The sequence below is a fragment of the Erythrolamprus reginae genome, chromosome 3 (genome assembly GCF_031021105.1).
Source record: "Erythrolamprus reginae isolate rEryReg1 chromosome 3, rEryReg1.hap1, whole genome shotgun sequence".
Classification (NCBI taxonomy): Eukaryota; Metazoa; Chordata; class Lepidosauria; order Squamata; family Dipsadidae; genus Erythrolamprus; species Erythrolamprus reginae.
The window spans coordinates 210085738-210108888 of record NC_091952.1 but is presented as its reverse complement, the minus strand read 5'-3'; positions in this window follow the sequence as shown (position 1 = coordinate 210108888).

Genomic DNA, 23151 nt, shown 5'->3' with positions numbered 1-23151 from the left:
TCTTCTTGTGAAGTATCTTTGAACATTTTCAAGGGTGTTAACGTTATGTAAAATTGATCGAACATTTGCTTGGAAAATTGATTAGAAGTTTGTCAATATTTTTTGATGTTAAGCTATTTACATAAAGTTTCTAAAAAGCTATCCGCAGATATATTTTCTAGGAGCTTAGTTACTGTGTTGGTACACACAGGATGAGGACTTTCACAGGTAATTGTTGTGACTCTCCAGCTGCCAGCTATGCTCAGACTCAGATGAGGAGGAGGTTGGAGAGGAACTGGGGCCAATTCTGGAGTCTAGGGAAGTCTCTGATGGAAGCTCTGCATTGGACGCAGAGATAAAACCAGGGCCATCCGACATTTCCCAGCCACCGGAGAGGCTCTTACGAATGATAAGGAAGAACAGCTGGGGCCTGTTCCAGATGCATGTATGTGCAGAGCTGTTAGGAGAGTTGAACAATGAAGGACAAGAAGGTGCCTCGGGAAGCAAAGAATATATGGACACCGAATGGCCCCTCCCTGAGTGGGGAATAAATAGAAGCAAAGGGGAATGTTGTCATAGGGAGACAACAGGTTGTATTTCTGAAGATTTTGTTCATTGTGTTTGGTGCCACGGAGACTGTTGGGTATTTTGGTTACTATTAATATTATTAGTATTAGCAGAGTACAGCTGGCTTAATTTGCAGCAGATTCAGCATGGCAAGAAATCAACACGTGGCTCAGAATCCCGTTTGTTAGCAATGAATGATCACTCTTTCATAAAGATGAAAAGTACAATCTTTACTTACAATTCTGTTGATTCACGTATTTACAGATTGCAGGAAGAAAAGCTTCTATTCCAGTCCATGTTAATAACTTCTGCGTGCTTCCATGTGTGAGGATGGCTTTGGATTTCATCTCACACATGTGTCCTCAGTCGAGGACAATGGAGCACACAGGAGGTAGAAGGAGGTGGAAAGAAGGGTCAGCAGGACCAGAAAAGGGGAGGGGGTCATCTACTCTGCAGTTGTTATATAGTCTGCAGAGTGACCTGACCATAGAGATGTGTTTACAAGACAGTGCAAGCATGTGGTAGAGTGGTGAAACTCAACAGAGACTGCTTGCTAGAACTTAATTTTCAGCCTTTTGGCTGGGAGCTCATAGTGTTGCAATTATCACAGGAACTGACAAAGTTGTCACGCTGAGAATTGCCAGCCAACAGAGACTTTCCTTAGTTAAAGTGTTGCTGTGTTTCTTTATTTTCTCTGATCACACCCCCTCTTACATCACTCCCACAATCCTTATCTTTCTCTGTTTCCTATATATATATCCGCTTGCTTATGTGAGCGAGCACATTCTAATCTAACCTTCTTGTGTGCTCGCGGCCATGTTTTCGTTAGAAGCTGCTTGATAAAGCGCAGCTGGCACAATGAACTTTTTCTTTTTATAAAATAAAGTTTGTTTTCACTTTGGTTCCTGCCTGCTGAAGTCCTGCTTTAAAATCCATCCCCAACAAAAGTCTGTTACTGCAGTTAATTCTTTGAAGAACTATTACCTGGACTTTTCAGTGGCTGAATGCAATTAATTCACAAGAAGTAAATAAAGAGGAGTTTTTCATGACAAAGACTCTGTATCTTGTTTCTGCTAAGACTATAAAGAAATGACAAAGAGATGCTTCCATTGTTGAGTGGCCATTGCATCCAGTAGCATTGCTGCTGTTAATCATTAAAAAAAAATACTCCTTTCATCTAGATTCTCAGTCTTAATCTAACAAAATTGTAATATATATGCATGCACAGTCACCATGTATAACAATAAATTTGATTGTCTGGACCAAAACATTATTATCAATTCATAAGAAGACATGACAAAGACATGACAAGTCTTGAAGAAATTAAAAACATAGCTCAATTCTTAGAGGGAAAAGAAGGGAAGTAAACTTAAAGAGTACTCCAACTGTTGGCTAACTAAAATTGAACTACAAAATTCCATGCTAAGTCATTTCACTGAAGTTCCACGTATTACAATCTAAATAACAAACCATCTGTCTTATTGCATTGTTTATCAAAAAATGTCCTAAATACTCAAAATTATATTGAGAGTCATTCACTTTTTGAATACAGTGGTATCTCGACTTACGAACTTAATTTGTTCTGTGACCACGTTGTAAGAAGAAGCAATTTTTCCCATAGGAATCAATGTAAAAGCAAATAATGCGTGCTATTGGGGAAACCACAGGGTCTCTGTTTCCTCTGAGGAGATTCCTAGAGAGGCCCCACAGAGGCGTCTCCCCACCTTTGCCGGCCCTGTTTCTTCCCAGGAGATTCCTAGAGAGGCCTCACGGAGGCTTCTTCCTGCCTTTTCCGGTTACTGTTTCAGAGGCTTGGGTTTGTAAGTAGAAAATGGTTCTTGAGAAGAAGCAAAAAAAATCTTGAGCACCCGGTTCTTATCTAGAAAAGTTCAGAAGTAGAGGCATTTGTAGGTAGAGGTACTACTGTACTTGCATGCATGTAATTTTAAAATAAAATGATAAATGTGGAAGGTATTTTTGCATTCCAAAACAACAAGACACATTGTCTTGTCTCATAGGGGAAAAAAATCTCACTAAAAGATTTGTGCAGTGCAGTGTAAAAGGCATGTATAAAATACCATAGTTATGGTGTCAACTTGGATGATAATAGGGGTTAAAGGCCAGTTGGGATCAACTGCATTCATTTTTCTTTACATAACTTCAAGCTGTATAAAAGGAGTATCATGTATTATATTCCTAGAATTTTAGAAAGCAAAAAAAGTTGAATCAATATTATACAGTTGGATCTGTCTCTGTGTGTGTGCTGTGTATATTTGTGTATCAAACATAAAATTATAAGTGAGCCACATATAGGATTGTTTCACACAATACTAACCAAAATCCTATGAGATTTGCCAATCTGAGAAACTCATTTACATGACCTCAGGGTAAAATCTGAATGCAGCTGTCCAGACTCTAGTACAACATATTAGCTCTTCCTACCGTGTTTCCCCGAAAGTAAGACAGTGTCTTACTTTCTTTTTATCCCCAAAAGCCCCACTATGTCTTACTTTCGGGGTATGTCTTATATTGGAAAAAAATTGTCGAATTTTTTGTTTTAACCATAAAATTAACATTTATTAACAACCTGAACAGCGGCGCGGAAGTGGGCAGGAGACGGCGCTCATTAAGATCAGAGGGAGGTGGCAGACGCGGCGACGTATGGAGAGGGGGACGGCGCAGGCGTGGGCAGGAGGCGGCGCTCATTTGGATCAGAGGGAGGTGGCAGACGCGGCGACGTATGGAGAGGGGGACGGTGCGGACGTGGGCAGGAGGCGGCGTGCAGCTAGATGAGAGGGAGGCGGCAATACCCCCGTGTTTCCCCAAAAGTAAGACATATGTCTTACTTTCGGGGTACGGCTTATATTAGCCGACCCCCCTGAAACCCCCGATACGTCTTACAATCGGGGGTGTCTTACTATCGGGAAAACAGGGTATTTTAAACACATATATTATTTTAAATATACAAGCTCATTTATTTTCACAGTCACAAAGATACAAAGAAAAATATATAATTTAAGCAGGAGTCAACTGCTTAATATACTGCAGTCATATACTGCTCAAAAAATAAAGGGAATACTCAAAAACACATCCTGGATCTGAATGAATGAAATATTCTCATTGAATACTTTGTTCTGTACAAACTTGGATGTTCACAACAGCATGTGAAATTGATTGTCAATCAGTGTTGCTTACTAAGTGGACAGTTTCATTTCACAGAAGTTTGATTTACTTGTAGTATATTGTGTTGTTTAAGTGTATTTAGACCACAAAAATTCCTTTCTAGTAAATGTTTTTAGGTTGCCTAAAATTCATAAATTGTCAGCTGTATACTACTGAATAATTAGAACATAATAAAAGACAGATTCTGTGGGGATAGTGTGTACCATGTAATTATGTAAATGTGATTAGATTTGCTTAAAAGCTTAGTCATTATAAGCATGAGTGTTTTTTTTTCTTTTGGAAACTAGTATAATATACTAGATGGAGTTGGGATAATTTGTTTGCATTTCCAGTTTTTCTTTTCTTTTTGCAGAAAATAGTTAAAACAAATTGCATTATATACCTGTGGTTTAATTGATTTCATTTGATTAAAGGTCTTATTGCCTCCCATGACTTATTTCTCCTTCAAGTGTTGTTCTTTGCTGCCTCTACAACAATAAATGGAATAGTCCCCTGCACACTTGATTTATATTCTGATTAAATTTTCATGGAATTGGATTAGATTTTTACTGACTTATACAAGGGTTATCTGGAAAATAAGGTATTAGGCAAGTAACTCTTTTTGAGGGGGGAAGTTGGTATTACTATCATGTAGCGGGAAGCCAGTGGAAGAGAAAGAACAGTGTCAGTGGTCAGTAGATAATCAACTGGTATTGTGGTGAAGGTTAGAGATGAGGGTCGTCATTATGTTTCCTTCCATGTGTGAAGTGTGCACTTTAATACACTACCTGAATGCTAAGGGCATGAACGCTGCTGCAATGGGTGCCCATGATTTGTGCGTGATGGTGCCCAAGATTTTTCTCGCCGATTGCTGAGTTTTTAATTTTTGGTTGGAAGAGAATGGGCATGGTGCTACTACATTGATTTACATTTGCTCTCTGGAGTATGGTGATAAGCCCAAGTTTCATCTCCTGTCACTATACAGTTGAGAAAAGCTTTACCTTTAATCTCAAAAGGTCAATAAAGTATCAGGTGGCACTGACTCTGTCAATTTTGTGCACCTCAACAAGTATCTTGGGCACCCATAGTAGCAGCGTTCATTCCCTTAGCATCCAGGTAGCGTATTTATAGAATACACTTCTCACTTGATGGGAAATGGAATGAGGACCCTCATCTCTAACCACAATGACCACAATGCCAGTCAATGAACTACTGACCACTGGCATTGTGGCACTATAATGTCCCTGTCCTACTGTCATATTATCCTTTCTATTACTACGTTCTATTTATGTTATGTTATGTTATGTTAATATGTACTATAATACTATACTTGTTTGACAAATAAATAAATAAATAAATAAATAAATAAATAATAAAATAAAATAAAATAAACCTCTTAGGATGTTTTTGATCTGCTTTCCACTCTACCACAGACCTTATGTCATAATTATCTGACTTTTTCAATTGCCCAGATTGCCCAATTCCATAACTCCTGCTGAAGCAGCTTCTTTACATTAAGCCATTGCCTGATTGGCACCATCTTCTCATTCTGAAGAGGAATATAACTGTAACCTTCTGAAACAGCTGGGCACTTCTCGGCGGCCTCCAGAACCCGAACCCGAACTTCCAGGTTCAGGTTCGGGAGAATACCGAGAAGCCCCCTGCTGTTTAAGAAGGTGACAGGCGGGCGGTGGCACTTCTCGGCGGCCTCCCGGCTGTTTTAAAAGGTGACAGCCGGGTGGTGGAACCCAGCGGAGCGCCATTTTGGGATTTCCCCCCCCCTTGCACGCATTAATCGCTTTTACATTGTTTTCAATGGGAAACATTGTTTCGTGTTACAAACTTTTCACCTTATGAATCTCCTTCCGGAACCAATTAGGTTCGTAAGACGAGGTATTACTGTATATATTACATATACAGGTTGTTGTCATTGTTTTTATATATTCATGGTTTATTATTATTCACCATCATGAATAGCTGGTCAAAGTACATTAAAAACAGCTTTAAAACTTCAGTAAGGATTTGAAATATTGCAGAAAGAATTTTCTGTAATTACAGTCCAAATCAGATTTAAAGGAGAATAAAATATCAAACAGATGATAACTGAGAAAGAATCACATAAGATTCCCTTCTGTTAAGTTAAATTTACATACAGGAATCATACCATCTAGTGATTATAATTTGTAAAGAGTTGTGTAGTGTTGTGATTCCGTCTGAGGCTCCTCAGGGAACGGCTGAACCTCTGCCGGCTCCATGCTCAGAGGGGGAGGATGAGGAACAGGAGGAGGAGGAGGAGGCCCAAGCAGACGAGGAGGAGGAATATCAGGCCGAGGGAGAGGGAGAACAGCCTGAGTCCCCCGGGGTGGAGCTCTCCCCAGCAAGCAGCCTGGAGTCCTTGGATGAAAATGCACAAGCCATCATCAATCTCAGGCAGAGAAGAGCAGCACAACGAAGGGGACAATTAGCCAGGTATTTCCAGCCCTAAATAGGCAACAGCTGGGTTTGGGTGTGGTTCTCCCCAGAAAGGCTGAAAAGGCAGACCCCACCCTTCCTGTATTGTGGAGTATTATCTTTGGGAGTCCTGGGACCTGGCTGTGATCTTTGGCATTTCTGACTCTGGCTTGTGGCCCTGAAGGCTGAAACCTTGGGGGGAAAGACGTGGGTCTTATTCTCTACAGTGGTGTGTGTGCCAGCAAGAAGTCTGCTGTATTGTCTGGCCGTCATGACTCTGCTGTGAAGCCTCATAGCCTGTCTGTTGGGAAGAACAGGTTTTTCTCTGTGTTTGTTTTTCCAACTATAAAGTGCCTTTGCTTTTACCAGCGTGTCTGGCTGCTTTTTTCAGTTGGTGTTGAAGTCTGGGGGCACCCAGACAGAACATGGAGGAAAAAGAAACTTGTGATATATATCTTTATTCTACACTTTTTGCTAGAATACTGAGGAAAAACAAGATTAAGTCTTAAACTAATGATACTTGGGGCTCTTAAAGCATTCTCTTGAAAAGCAGCACTTGTGAAAATCAATACTTTTGCTGTAGAAGATAGCAGCACAATTTGAGACTAACAATGTTCAAGCAATTATAAGATAAAATTTTCCTTCGGACAGTAGAAAGTTAAAAAAAGGGTCATACCAATCCAGACAGTTATATCGCCTGAACTGGAACAATTTATATTTCCTTTAATTTGGAACAAAAAATCTATGTGCAATTTGATATCAAGTTTCCCAGTATAATTCCCTGCATAAAAGAAACAGTTTTTATTTTCTCATAGGTCTCTCAGTGTTAACATAACCTTATGTTCATTTTTTTAAAAATGCAAAAATTGTTATGACATTAATTATAGACACATTAATTGTTTAACTTTCTTGGCATCCATGGCAACAACTACAGAGGTAGGGAGGTAGACAGGGAGGGAGGGAGGATTAAGTCTGCCTATATATATATTTTTTTTCAGCTTTAAAAAGACTGGCTTTCAATTTAACTATTTTCCATCAAATATTTTCAAGTAAGTGTGATGATGTTGTTGTTGTTGTTGTTGTTGTTGTTGTTGGTGGTGGTGATGATGATGATGATGATGATGATGATGATGATAATAATAATAATAATAATAATAATAATAATAATAATAATAATAATAAATCAGCAACACAATTTCCAAATTTCATCAAATAAATATTTGATGAGTCATGTCATCTGCAAATTACAGTGATCATAGATTTGAAGGGATTACCTTGAAGTCAATTGCTGGAACCAAAAAAATAACTAATGTAGATCTAGATTGTTGAATCTGTTGATGGAAGAAATAAGACAATTTACAAGGTAACAATACATGAAAGTTTAAATAACTATTGTGCAAAAGAAATAAAACAAAAACAAAACAAAACAAAGACACTCAAAATGCAAGACAATGTTCTATTTTAAACCTGCTGGATAGAGGACATGAAGACAAAAAATATATAGAAATGGCTAATTTGAGAGATACATATTGATTCTAAGCAACCCTGTCCCAGTTCAAAACCTTTTGGAAAGTTCAAATTCTATTTGCTGATCTGAGACTCAACAGGTGCTGTAATGGAGATGACAACTATTCTAAGGCCCTAAAATTTTTACTTGCATAAAATATCATTGTTGGGACAAAAGGAAGAAAATTATTAATTCATTAATTAATAGGTCTATCCTTAACTCAAAATAAGGCAAGGCCACATTAGTCATCCCAATCATAATGCTTAACAGGAGATGACATCATATGGCTCAGAGAAGCAGACATTGAGAACAAATCAAATTAAAGGCACTGTAGATTGATAGAGATTTGGGATACTCAATGCAAGCAATATGATCAAATGATTGAAAGGTGGGAGGTGCAGGAAACACAATAAATAACTATGGAAGTCAGACAAAGGGTTATCATATATTGTGGAAGATATTGAGATATTCGTGCCATAGGCAAGTATTAGATAATACTTTGAGAGAAGAACGCTACTATATCCTTCTTTCTTATGCAAAGAATTGTCATATACCAAAATTGGATCCATCGCACTTGTATTTTTATGATAAAGAATATTCCCCAAATGCCAGGATAAAGATGGAAGATTTTTTTTAAAAGGAGGGAGTAGGAAGGGGATGAGGAAAGAGAAGAAGAACTATGCCCAGAGGTGGGTTCCTCTTGGTTCGGACCGGTTTGCCCAAACTAGTATTGACCCGCTAGTGATATCACAATGATATCACACTTGGAGTACTGTGTACAGTTCTGGTCATCGCACCTCAAGAAGGATATAATGTAACTGGAAAAGGTGTAAAAAAGGGCAACAAGAATGATCAAGGGAAAGGAGCATCTCCCTTATGAAACCAGGTTGCAATGCCTTGGTCTCTTCAGCCTTGAAAGCTGGCATTTAAGGGGTGATTTGATCGAAGTGTATAAAATCATGCATGGGATAGAAAAGGTAGATAGAGAAAAAATCTTTTCTCTATCACACAACACTAGGACAAGGGGGCACTCCCTAAAGCTCATAGGTAAGAAAGTGAGGACAAATCAGGGGAAATATTTCTTCACCCAGAGGGTCGTTGGTTTATGGAATTCACTTCCACAAGAGGTCGTGACAGCTGTCAGCCTTGATAGCTTTAAGGTAGGATTAGACAGATTCATGGATGCCAAGTGTATTGGTGGTTATTGAAACGAATGTCTATGTGCCGCCTCTATGTTGGTTGAGTCAGGCAGGATTCCCTTTAGTACCATTTGTTGGGGGTCAAGGGAAATGGAGGATCTTGCCTTTTCTTTCTGCTCAAGATCCCCATGGACAATTGGTGGGCCACTGTGTGATGCAGAATGCTGGACTCGATGGGCTTTGGCCTGATTCAGCATGGCTCTTCTTATGTTCTTATATCACCAAACCAAATTGGTTGGTCCATGGGTGCTGACATCTTTTTTTTGGAGAATTTTTTAAAAAAAATTCTGGACTTTAAAAAAAAAATCTTTTTCACATCTGCAGAAACCAAGTTTCAGGCACAGTACATGCGCTGTCATTTTTTGATTTTTTTTCTAATTTAGGGGAGTGGCTTCACTGTGAAACCCATGTAATACAGGAGGAAGCAAACCGGCAATGAGGTAAGTTGGAACCCATCCCTGGTTATGCCATAATTCCTTTTAAAGGAAGGAAGTACAGTGGTACCTCTACCTACAAATATCTCTACTTACAAACTTTTCTAGATAAGAACTGGGTGTTCAAGATTTTTTTGCCTCTTCTCAGGAACTATTTTCCACTTACAAACCCGAGCCTCCGAAACTGGAACCGGAAAAGGCAGGGCGAAGCCTCCGTGGGGCTTCTCTAGGAATCTCCTGGGAGGAAACAGGGCCAGAAAAGTTAGCGAGAAGCCTCTATGGGGCCTCTATAGGAATCTGCTAGGAGGAAACAGGGCCTCCATCCTCCCTGTGATTTCCCCAATCGCACACATTATTTGCTTTTACATTGATTCTTATGGGAAAAATTGCTTCTTCTTACAAACTTTTCTACTTAAGAACCTGGTCACAGAATGAATTAAGTTCGTAAGTAGAGGCACCACTGTATAACAGTACTATAATTGTAATCTAAAGCTCTTTCTTATTATAATTTTTCAAAGGAAGAGGTTAATGTAATTAATACAATTTTGCAAAAAAACCTGTTGTGCTTTGGAAATCATTATGCGTGATGCAAGCTGCCATACACTGAACCTTGATTATTTTTGTCCAGTGATTCTTTAATTCACTAGTCTCCATTCCCTTAATTCTGTGAAGCAATTAATGTTTAATATTTATGTAAGATAAGAAATTTGGAATTGCTAGATAATCTCTCTCAAAACACATTTGCAATTTGATCCTTATCTTGAATTCATTTAATCATGTAGATTAGAGGGCTTGCTGTACATGAAAGAGAAAGTAAATATCATCACTCATTATTTTTAATTAGCTTGAAATAGCACATTTGATAGGAATGCTACAGTTTTTAAAATTATTACATAAACTCAAGTTTCAAGTAATGCAAACCTCAGGATAAGTACTAGGGAAGAGGAAACTGGAAATGGTTTTTCATAGCCTGGAAGGGACTTTGGGGCAAATTTTTACTTTTATTTTCTTTCACAGAAATATGGTAACATTTTATAAGCTTGTAGATACAAGATAACAGGAAGACAAGAACTTCCTATTCAATGTCTACATTAATTATGACTTTTGATCCTGAAAGCATTACACACAGGATGATGCCTGTGTGTAATGCTCTGAGTCCTCGCAGAGGGGCAGCATACAAATCTAATAATAATAATGATAATAATGATAATAATGATAATAATGATAATAATGATAATGATAATGATGATGATGATGATGATGATGATGATAATGATAATCATTATCATTATCATTATCACTATCACTATCACCATCACCATCACCATTATTATTATTATTATTATTATTATTATTATTATTATTATTATTATTATGTCAGTACAACACAGCAAATGAGATCACTATGCTGGATTTCGTATTTCATCACCAGTCGGGCGCTTCCCAAGCACCTAGGACTGCATGATGTAGCGGCGAATTATGTTTGCCAATCCCAGTAAAGAGGCCTTTTGCAATTGACAGATGGAGATTTTGTCAATTCCAATGGTTTTCAAATGTCCGCTGAGATCCTTTGGTACTGCTCCCAGCGTGCCAAGTACCACTGGGACCACTTTCACTGGCTTATGCCAGAGTCGTTGCAGCTCGATTTTTAGATCTTCATATTTCACTAATTTCTCTAGCTGCTTCTCTTCAATTCTGCTGTCTCCTGGGATTGCGATGTCGATGATCCATACTTTCTTTTTCTCCACGATCACAATGTCTGGTGTGTTATGCTTCAGAATTCGGTCAGTCTGAAGTAGGAAGTCCCACAGTAGTTTTGCTTGCTCATTTTCGACCACTTTTTTGGGCTTATGATCCCACCAGTTCTTTGCCACTGGTAAATGGTAGTTCCGGCACAAGTTCCAGTGGATCATCTGTGCCACAGCATCATGTCTATGCTTGTAGTCAGTCTGTGCGATCTTTTTGCAGCAGCTGAGTATGTGATCGATTGTTTCATCTGTTTCTTTACAAAGTCTGCACTTTGTATCGTCTATTGATTTTTCAATTCTGGCTTTCACAGCATTTGTTCTAATGGCCTGTTCTTGTGCTGCCAGTATTAGTCCTTCTGTATCCTTTTCAAGTGTTCTACTTGTAAGCCATGACCAGGTCTTTTCTTTATCCACTTTGCCTTCAATCTTCTCCAAGAACTGTCCATGCAATGGTTTGTTCTGCCAACTGTCCATTCGACATTGAGTTACATTTTTTCTGTACTGGTCCTTAGATTGCTTCACCTTGAGAAGCTTCCTATTGTGAAGCAAACTAAGGACCAGTACAGAAAAAATGTAACATCATCATCATCATCATCATCATCATTATTATGTAAGGATAGATTTTTCCCTATATGCGTGCCTTCCTAAAATTCTATTCTAAAAAGGCATAATATTGGGCACATCAGCTGGAGAAAATCTTCCATAATCCCATGATGAACAAGTTTGATGATTTCTGCAGTATTTCACGGGAAAGCTCATTTCAACCCAGGAAAAACTGTCATTTTTCCAAAGGCAATCTTAACACGCCAAAAAAAAAAATGTTATTCTGAAAGTGAATACCACAAAAGTTATTTTAGTTTGTACCTGAAGTTTACACCCTGGAACTATGAAACAATCAACAAGTATTCGGAAAGGGGCAGCATACAAATCTAATACACTATAAACTATAACTATAAACTATAAACTGCTTCTTTAGTTTTACTTTTATGTTTCCTCTTTAAAAGGACTTTAAAAAAAATCTTTAATACATGATGGAAGATTTTCCTCATTCAGTAGCCTTTCCCATTGTCCCTTTTGTTTCTGAGCTATGTATCTAACACAATACAATTTTAAAAAATGGCTGAGATATAATTTTTGCTACTTCACTGGAACAAGTAACTGTTAATCTTAAATTTTAATCTTCCAATGGCAATATCTTAGAAAAAAATAGAATGTTAAGGAAACATATAATATGAGAACATGCATACCATATTTTTTGGAGTATAAAACACACCTTTTTCTCCCCAAAAAGAGGGTGAAAATCTGTGGTGGCCCCGTCCCTCTGGAATCAACTCCCCCAGAGATCAGAACTGCCCCCACCCTCCTTGTCTTTTGCAAACTATTTAAGACCCACCTATATCGCCAGGCATGGGGGAATTGAGACATCTCCCCCAAGCTTTTATAGTTTTATGTATGGTATGCGTGTGTTGCATGGTTTTTAAATGATGGGGTTTTAGATGCTTTTTTAATGTTAGATTTGTTTACATTGTCACACTGTTTTATTATTGTTGTGAGCCGCCCCAAGTCTTCGGAGAATCTACTAAATTATTATTGTTATTATTGACTGCTTCCTAGTGCTAAGACTGGCGCTAGAAAGCAGTTAACTAGTGACTGGCCAAAATTAACCAGTTGAATAGGCTAGGAGTCTCCTAGAAACTAGGAGACTCACAATCTCCTAATTTCTAGCTTTGTGCCTTAACCACTACACTAAACTAGATCTCTAAGCTTATATTAATAGCTTGTATTTTATCACAAAATAGAGAAAGACAGACCAAAATGACACTTTTTTAAAACCAGAAAATTTTAGGGATTGGATCAATATTGACATTAAACAAACTGTAGGGAAGCTAGTTATGTATAACTCTTTGAGATCTCTGCTTCAACTAGCCTTGCACACCAATCCCAACAGATTGTTAACGGACAATCTCTTGGGATTGGACATTCTTAATGGACAATGGACATATGAAACTCAGCACAGATGATGTCTCTGAAACCATTTCAAAATTGTCATTTTAATTGGAAAATTTGAAACATAGGATTCCACTTTAATTAGAAGCATGCAGTAAAGCAAGCGGAGAGAAACTTTACTACAAATTGGAATATCAACTACAAGATTAAATGCTTTTGGAAAAAATTGAGAGATGATTTTTTTGAGAATGACTTAGGCATAAAAAATTTGGTCATAAAACTGTAAATTCTTCCAACTCACCTATTTCATTCCTCATAGAAAAGTATTTCTAGAAGCGGAACTAATAGGGAAGTGCATTCAAAAGAAAATATTCAATTGTGAACTGTTAAAGTGCTGTATATTAAGCAATCACAGAATAACAATTAAAATAAATTGTAGGAAAGTGAGAAGAAAAGGAGAACAAATCTGCATATAGTTCTTAAAATGCAAGCAAATGAGTAAGGAAAGCTTTATTATAATCATAAAAATAAAAATATTTTTTTTTTTCATTTTTAGAAAATAAGAGGTGGGAAAGCTAAGAAGTAATTATTATGGTTGGAAAAGAGACAAACCTTAGTGGTATGATGGCTGGGAATGAAATGCTTGGCAATTATTTTGTCAATCTCAGCAGGAGGGCAGAAGCCCAGAACGGAATTTGCAACCAAGGACTGGAAAGTAGGAAACAGAACTCAAAGGAAGAAGCAGGAGGTGAAGAGGAGAGAAACCATAGAAATTGCAATCGTGAGTTCCTTGCCACTTGATCACAGATGCACAATAAATAAACGGAGAAAAACAGATACTGTAACTTGGGAAGAAAATCATGCATAATAGGCTTCATTGAAATTTTATGAGATGATACTCTGGATGGGCACATAATACTGACAGGCTAAAATTTATTCATGTGCATGAAGGTGTCTGAGAAATATTGGTGTGTGTGTGTGTGTGTTAAAAATGTAGAGTCAAAGCATAGAAATCTGGTTGAACATGGTTGGGTGACAAAATAAAAAATAGAAGTGGGAATATATTACAGATTCACTAGACTGGAATTTGTCCACGATAATTTTTGTTTGTTTGAAACAACTTCATTTTTTAAAGAGACTTGTCATGTGATAGTGCAAATGACAGATTTCAATTATCCTGATAACATTTCTTGGAATCTACATCTGCCAAGACCAGAGGAGAGGTCCAACAAAATCTTAATGTTATTGTCTATTGCATTTGTCAAAAGGCAGAGGAAGAGAGCCTGTTATTCAGAAGATAATTTTCAACACTAGGAGGAATTGGTGAAGAATATAAATGCTTTCTATTTTATCAGTTTAGTCTCACATTTAAGGAGAGCAACTGATATGAAAAGCGGACACTCAATAAAAGAGGAAATGAAGCCAGGAAAATCCATCCATAACTTACTTCTGATTGTCCCTTATGAAAACATATAAGGATACCAATATTCACATTTCATTTTCATTTTCATACAGAATAGGCCTTGCTGAATAAACCGGAATACGATGCAACTCCTAAAAGGGTAAATCCACTTGGATTATGATGTGCAGCTCTGGCTCCACATCTGACATTCAGTCAGAAATCCAAAATTAATACAGATATTTTTCCACATTGGTTTCTGTATTTGGAATTGGGATTTTATCTGGCCGAACGAAATACAGCAGATTCTTCTCTGTTCTGATTAATCTAAGCATTTCATTTGTCAGATTTGCTAACCTGTTTTTTAAAGTTCTGTATAAAATCTGTAAGGCAAGGTTATGGTGAGAACGGAGCTTAAATTATAAGCATCCTTTTCTCTCCTGCTTTTTACCTATTAATAGACAGTTCTTTTATTTCGACCTCAGTGAAAGGATTCATTTGGCTGCTTGCTGGTTTTAAACCTAAAGTTTATATGAAATTCATTATGCCTTACAATTGCACAATAATCACAATTTGGGACCTATGTCTGAGTTTTGTAATGAGAGGCTTTTATGCTTAGGCAAAGCATTTTTTAAAAAAATTCTATAAAATGTATTTTTAAAGAATCTTCTGCAAGGTAAAGGAAACGCTCAGCAGACTTCTAAATTAGGTTTATTTGTCTCTGCACAATAAGCTACATGAAATCTTATTTCATAGAAGCCTTCCTTTCCATCTGTTCTTCAGTCAGTTAATATTGTATCTTTAATATCTTCATTAATTGGATTTATATTACATTCAAATAATGCTCAACTGTACCAGAAGGAAAGTGAAATACAGAAGTAAATTGAAACATATCTCACTAATGCCATCTTAATGAAACTAATTCTGCAGTCAAGGTCTCAGGCACAAATTCTGATGCTAAATCATGTAACATAATTACAGGTAGATTTATGACCACAATTGACCCCAACATTTCTATTGTTGTAAGACATTTGTTAGGTGGGTTTTGCCCCATTTTACTACCTTGCTTGCCTCAGTTATTCAGTGAAACATTGAAGCTGATCAATTAGTTGCTAAGTAAATCTGGCTTCAGCATTCACCTTGCTTGTCAGAATCAGTTGCCAAACATCTGAATTTTGATCACCCGAGCATGGAGATGCTACAAGGTTTTAACTGTGAAAAGCGATCATAAGTCATGTTTTCCAGTATTGTTGTAACTTTGAATGGTCACTTAATGATGTAAGTTGAGTACTATTTGTACTCATTAAACAGTTATCTGTAGATTCAACAAAACTGGTCAAAGGTTGATTGATCGATTGATTATGCCGCTCATCTTGCCTGATAATTGCTCTGCCATGTGCTTAAGCAGACTTAATAGACATGGTTAAGTAATGGAGAGTAACTTACAGACAATGGAATAAAAATATATACGGCAGAACATTTGTTAAATAAAATGGTAGTATTGTGAAATATGGCAAAAAGTTCAGGGCACAGAACTTTTCATGCAGTTAAATATCCTTTCTAATAATATACATTTAGTCTGTCTCAGAGTTCATCTATTCCTGCAATGTAATGAATGTCTGCTATATAATATCAAAATAAGAGTTAACTTCAGATGTTTTCTGATAGATCAGCAAAATGGTGAAATACAGTCTTCCATAAAAATGTTTTGAAACGTGTCCCAAATGTAAGTGCCAAAGCCCACTGCAACAACATTGACAAAAAGGCTTCAAGAGTTGTTAACCTAATCCTATGTAGCTTCTGCTCTGGTAATCTCACACTTCTAATCAGATCATACAAAACATTTGCCCGACCAATCCTTGAATACAGTTCATCTGTCTGGAACCCACACCACGTTCTGGATATAAACACTCTAGAAAATGTCCAGAGATACTTTACTAGAAGAACCCTCCACTCCTCCACTCGCAACAGAATATCCTACATGCAATTAGACTTACAACCCTAGGGTTAGAAAGCTTAGAACTATGTTGCCTTCGACATGACCTAAGCATAGTCCATAAAATCATCTGCTACAATGTCCTTCCTGTCAATGACTACTTCAGCTTCAACCACAACAACACACGAGCACACAACAGATACAAACTTAAAGTAAACAGCTCTAAACTCAACTGTAGGAAATACGACTTTAGTAACCAAGAACTCACTACCTTACTCTGTAGTTTCATCACCTAACCTCCAAAACTTTACTCTTAGACTATCAACTGTTGACCTCTCCCGATTCCTAAGAGACCAATGAGAGGCATGCATATAAGTGCACCAGCATGCCTTCCATCCCCTATCCTAATATTTCTATTTTACTAGTATCATATATATAAACATTGTATCTAAAAGTGCCTACATATCTTTGTATACCATCACTATGTTCTTGACAAAACAATACAATAAAATAAATAAATAAAATACTAAAGTGATATCTCTATGATTTTATTTTCTAAGTCAGGGATCCCCAAATCCCAGGCTATGTTTTTCCCCAAAATAAGACATCCCCTGATAATAAGCCCAATCGGGCTTTTGAGTCCGTGGCAATAAGGCCAAGCGCTTATTTCAGCATTCAAAAAAATAGAATAGAGAATAGAATAGAATTGTATTGGCCAAGTGTGATTGGACACACAAGGAATTTGTCTTGGTGCATATGCTCTCAGCGTACATAAAAGTAAAAGATACATTTGTCAAGAATCATGTGGTACAACACTTAATGATTGTCATAGAGGTCAAATAAGCAATGAAGAAACAATCAATATTAATAAAAATCTTAGGATACAAGCAACAAGTTACAGTCATACAGTCCTAAGTGGAAGTAAAAGGATGATAGAAATGATGAGAAAAACTAGTAGAATAGAAGTGCAGATATAGTAAAAAGTCTGACAGTGTTGAGGGGATTATTTGTTTAGTAGAGTGATGGCGTTCGGGAAAAAACTGTTCTTGTCTCTAGTTGTCTTGGTGTGCAGTGCTCTGTAATACCAAAATATAAGACATGGTCTTATTTTCAGAGAAACGCAGTATCAGGTTATACCCCATGTGGAACTGGGCCATACAAGTGGCAATTCCATTTGTGCAAGTCATGAGTGCTTCCACAGGCAGCTCCATTTGAACACATACAAATGCCTGCTGTTCACACAGACCCAATCCCCTCTCTCCCTGCCAGAAGGAACCATCCCCACTCCCACCACCAGAAATTTTGGGGACTGTTGTTCTAAGATGTATCCATAAGGATGCAATCCATAATGCAGGGGCCTAGCATTTTGTTTGCAAGTCAGTTTTCTATTTAATCATTTTCAATTTTTAAAAGTGTTAAAAATTAAGTCAACTGGGTAAGGGAGCTACATTGGCATCATGGAAAGTGCCCATGGCCTTGTATCTACTCCTCCTCTAATTACCATCTTTCAGCAAAGCAAAACTCTTATCATTTGGAGAAAGGAATGACAGCTGCTCCTTAGCATTCTGGCTTCTTCCCAAACTGTTTTCTTTAGTTATGACCTCTCCTCACAACATATTACCCATCTGTCTGGGCCATAGAAAAAATACTTGGTAACAGCTGGAAGCAATAAGTGTCTTCTAATGTTTACTCTGCATGAATCTAAACAATGTGTAATAAGTCAGTAAATTGTCACTTATTATCTGCCATTAAGCTGATGTTGACTCTTTAGCAACCATTGCTTCAATTTTAAAAAATGACATGAAATCTTCTGATTACTCTATTCAGATGATTAAGCTATCATGATAACTGCAAGTAAATTGCAGGCCAATGACAGCGAAGGTCAGACAAATGGCTCTCACTGAATTATGTAATATCTCAGCTTTCATTTAATGTAACACCAAAAGTTTAATGCTGCTCCAGTTCAAATCCAAGAATTCATTTTGCTTTAGGTATCACTTAAATAATCAGTTTGATGAAAACATGAAAATATTAGTCCTGAAAGCAGAAAATGCTATGAAGTTGAAACATGGCTTAATAAACTTTAATCACAGACTCCAAAGAACAGAAAGATGACTCACTGATTGTTTTTAAGTTGTGTTGCTAATGATTCCTCTCTCTATCTTTAAGTGTCTAGAAAAATGATGGAGACTCTAATCAAAAAGAGGATAAATCAGCACCTAAAAACAATAACTTATTGGACCCAAATCAGCATGGCTTTACTGAAGGCAAATCATGTCAGACTAATCTCATTGATTTCTTTGACTATGTCACAAAGGTGTTGGATGAAGGTGGTGCCGTGGATATTGCCTACCTGGACTTCAGCAAAGCCTTTGATATGGTTCCACATAAAGAGCTGATAGATAAATTAGTGAAGATTGGACTTAATCCCTGGATAATTCAATGGATTTGCAGCTGGCTGAAGCGTAGACATCAGAGAGTTATTGTTAATGGCGAGTATTCTGAGCAGAGTCAGGTTACAAGCGGTGTGCCACAAGGGTCTGTTCTGGGTCCTATTCTTTTTAATATGTTTGTGAGTGACATAGGGGAAGGTTTGGTAGGGAAGGTTTGCCTATTTGCCGATGACTCTAAAGTGTGCAATAGGGTTGATATTCCTGGAGGCGTCTGTAATATGGTAAATGATTTAGCTTTACTAGATAAATGGTCAAAGCAATGGAAACTGTAGTTTAATGTTTCCAAATGTAAAATAATGCACTTGGGGAAAAGGAATCCTCAATCTGAGTATTGTATTGGCAGTTCTGTGTTAGCAAATACTTCAAAAGAAAAGGATTTAGGGGTAGTGATTTCTGACAGTCTCAAAATGGGTGAACAGTGCAGTCAGGCGGTAGGGAAAGCAAGTAGGATGCTTGGCTGCATAGTTAGAGGTATAACAAGCAGGAAGAGGGAGATTATGATCCCGCTATATAGAGTGCTGGTGAGACCACATTTGGAATACTGTGTTCAGTTCTGGAGACCTCACCTACAAAAAGATATTGACAAAATTGAATGGGTCCAAAGACGGGCTACAAGAATGGTGGAAGGTCTTAAGCATAAAATGTATCAGGAAAGACTTAATGAACTCAATCTGTATAGTCTGGAGGACAGAAGGAAAAGGGGGGACATGATCGAAACATTTAAATATATTAAAGGGTTAAATAAGGTCCAGGAGGGAAGTGTTTTTAATAGGAAAGTGAACACAAGAACAAGGGGACACAATCTGAAGTTAGTTGGGGGAAAGATCAAAAGCAACATGAGAAAATATTATTTTACTGAAAGAGTAGTAGATCCTTGGAACAAACTTCCAGCAGACGTGGTAGATAAATCCACAGTAACTGAATTTAAACATGCCTGGGATAAACATATATCCATCCTAAGATAAAATACAGAAAATAGTATAAGGGCAGACTAGATGGACCATGAGGTCTTTTTCTGCCGTCAGACTTCTATGTTTCTATGTTTCTAGAAGTGGTAGTAGAATTTTCTAGCATATTTTGTATTGTACATTAACTATTATTTTTCAAAAATCCACTGGCTCTTCAGAAATGCTTCAGATTGCAATTTGGGAAGATGCAGCTTCTGTACAACTAGAGTAGGCCTGTCAAAGTGGCGGCCTATGGGTTAGATACATAACATGCAGGTGACATCCACCCAGGCTCCGCAAAGGCAAAAAAGTCACAATACATCACGATCTGGCCATAGATCCTAAGATGATCAGAATCATAAGAGCACCCATTCCAGTCATATGCACAAAGCAAAGCAAAACAAAAACACAACATAATGTTAAATAGAGTAAACCTGATTTCCCCCAGTAGATGCTATTTGACCATACATTTTAGGCCAGGATATAGATGAATAAAGAACAAACAAGAAATAAATGTTGTTAAGAATTGTGAAAAAAAGTGTTTTTTAGTTCACAGGTCAGGCAAAACCAGCTTCAACCATACTGGTTCACTTAAGATATCATAATAACATCAATGTGATTCTTTGAAAAAGACTAAATTAAAAAGTAGATTACACAAGCCCCTTCTATAACACTAAACTAAAACTGTATGAATGGATGCCAGCACTCACAAGAAATAGAATGCAACATGAAAATATTGTTAGATTTTTTTCTGCTCTTTTCTTCAGGAGCTACGGAATTCAGCATAAAGCACTAATAATTTGAATTTCTATATCTCACGTCCTTTATAGTGGAAGTGTCTGGAACAGTCCTGAGAATATAAAATGGTTACTAATAAGAATAGTTATCATGAGATATGATAGCTGCTCTATATTGAAAGCACAGACTGCAGCAAATCCTTCACAAAATAGAGTATACATATTATTAAATAGATAGAAAAGGTACATGGATTGATCTGCAGTATTTTGCACCAAAACACAGCCAATAAATAATTGTATTGCTACAGTGAAGAACATTGCATTACTATGTAAAATGCCTTATTACATATACAGGGATACCTCTACTTAAGAATGCCTTTTTGCCTCTTCTTAAGAACCATTTTCTACTTAAGAACCTGAGCCCAGAAAAATTTCCCAGGAAATTTGAGAATGGCACGAAGACCTGGCCAGTTTCCTGCCATTCCTCCTTTAATCCCGGCCATCCTGGGCTTTTCTGGGCTGCCAGAGGAGCCTTTTGGTGTTGCTTAAGAAGGCTTTGGCAGCCCAGACCAAATGGACCATTTTCCTTTCTTTGGGCGCTTGGAGAGGGAATAAACCTCTGCCAGCACCAAGAGAAAAGAAACACTCTCTTTGCTCTGTGCAGCCCAGAGCGAATGGAGCGTTTTCCTTTCTCTGGGTGCTTAGAGAGGGAATAAACCACTTTGCTGTAGTGACTCCCTTGTGCTGCCTCCCACACAGCTGGCGTGAGCATCTGGGCGCAGAAAGGCAAAAGGGAGCACTTCACCCCAGCTGAATCAACTCGGCTTCAGCCCAAACCGAGGAATCACCACAGTGAAGGAAAAGCACCGGCTATAAAGCGAGTGAGCGAGAGAAGAGGGGAGCCCATCAGCATGGGAAGGAAAAGGAAGCAGGTCGCACCTGCAGCAGCAGCTGTCTTTTAGTCAAAGGAGTGGGAGGTTCCCCCCTTGCCTGCCTGAGTTTCTCTCTCTGGTGCAGTGTATGGGAGGCAGCCTCATGCTGAGTGTATGGATGACATGTGCTCCTCCTCGCCGCCTCAGAGTCCCTCTTTTTTTTTTAAGCCTTAAAGTTTTGTATTTTTTTTATTCCCCTTACCTCACCTTCTTCCTTTGGCAGTGACTGTCCTCCTCCTCTTCTTCTTCCTCCTCCTCCTCCCACTCAAATTCCAAGTTTTTATTTCTTTCCTAATGGGTTTGCACGCATTATTTGCTTTTACATTGATTCTTATGGGAAAAATTGCTTCTTCTGAGAAAAATTGCTTCTCCTTACAAACTTTTCTACTTAAGAAACTGGTCACGGGACAAATTAAGGTCTTAAGTAGAGGTATCACTATATTTAAATTTACTAAATATTTATTTTTACTAAAACTTCTAAAATTGTGAGTAGGGGAGAACATACTATGATATTTTTTAAAACATAAGGTCTATAAGTTTCTCTTCTGCTGTTAGATAAATTTGTCTTCTGTAAACAAATTTAGCTGGAAGTCCAGTTATTTACTTGTGGATGTCATTTGAAAATTTAAAAAAAATCATGTTTCTTTCTTTTCACTGGAAATGAGCTAAACAATTGCTCAGTGACATTTAGAATTGTTGTAGCTGGTTGTGCACTTTATAAACAGGTTTGTTTGGCTTTGCGTTTAAATTTCTCTGGTTTATTTTAGGAAGCGGTCTGGCAGAAATTATTACAAGAATCAAAGAAATAGTGTATCTTAATGGATTCATTGCTTTCATTTTTTATTCATTTCTTTTGTGAAGTACAAATATCATTTTGAAGTTTTACAGGAAAAATGTATCTTCAATATAAATTCACTTGGAGAAATATGGAGTCTTTAAAAAAAAACAATGTTGAATTTAGGGGAGCAGAACTGTCTCCTGAAATATTTCCTGCTTCCCTATTTGATTTCCCAGGGTTCAGTTACAGGATATTTTCAGTGAATGCAACATGCTTATAACTAAAAGTTACAGTATACTCAAACAGTTGCCATCTCCTGTTATCTTTATGTTACTTTACTAAACTCCCACTCATGGCATTTTATAATTTGCTTCTCAGATGGATAAGATAAAATCAATTTCTGTAACTTTTTTTGAAAAAGCAGCAAGATTTTAAAAAACAAATGGCTAGAGGACTTATTTAGTTTTAATATAATGTAGTCCACTTCACATTATCTGATAAATCCTTGTCCTTTTGTCATTCAAAACTTGGTTCACCCATATGAAGTCATGCTTGTGTGGAAACCTACGGTAAATATTCTTCAACAAAGGCAATGATTATACCACTAATAATATCATTTGGAACAATAGATCCAAATCCCCCATATTCCTTTCGGATATGAAATTTTACAGACCTCTAGCATTTCTATTGTGTCAGCCAGCAATTTTTTTAAAAAAATACAGACATGTTATTATTGTTATGAGGTCATGCTAACAGATAATGAATGGCATTCATTATAGCTAATTATTACACAGTACTCATTAAGTAACTACTCTTTGACTACATAATTTCAATTAGAGTTTTAGGCTAATTTGGTAAGCGTAACTATCTAAACCTCCCCAATTGTAATTCTGAAATTGTGCAAAGAGGTTTTGGTCCTTTCATTCAGAATATCATATTTACAGTGCATGATGGAACATAGGAAGTTACCATGAC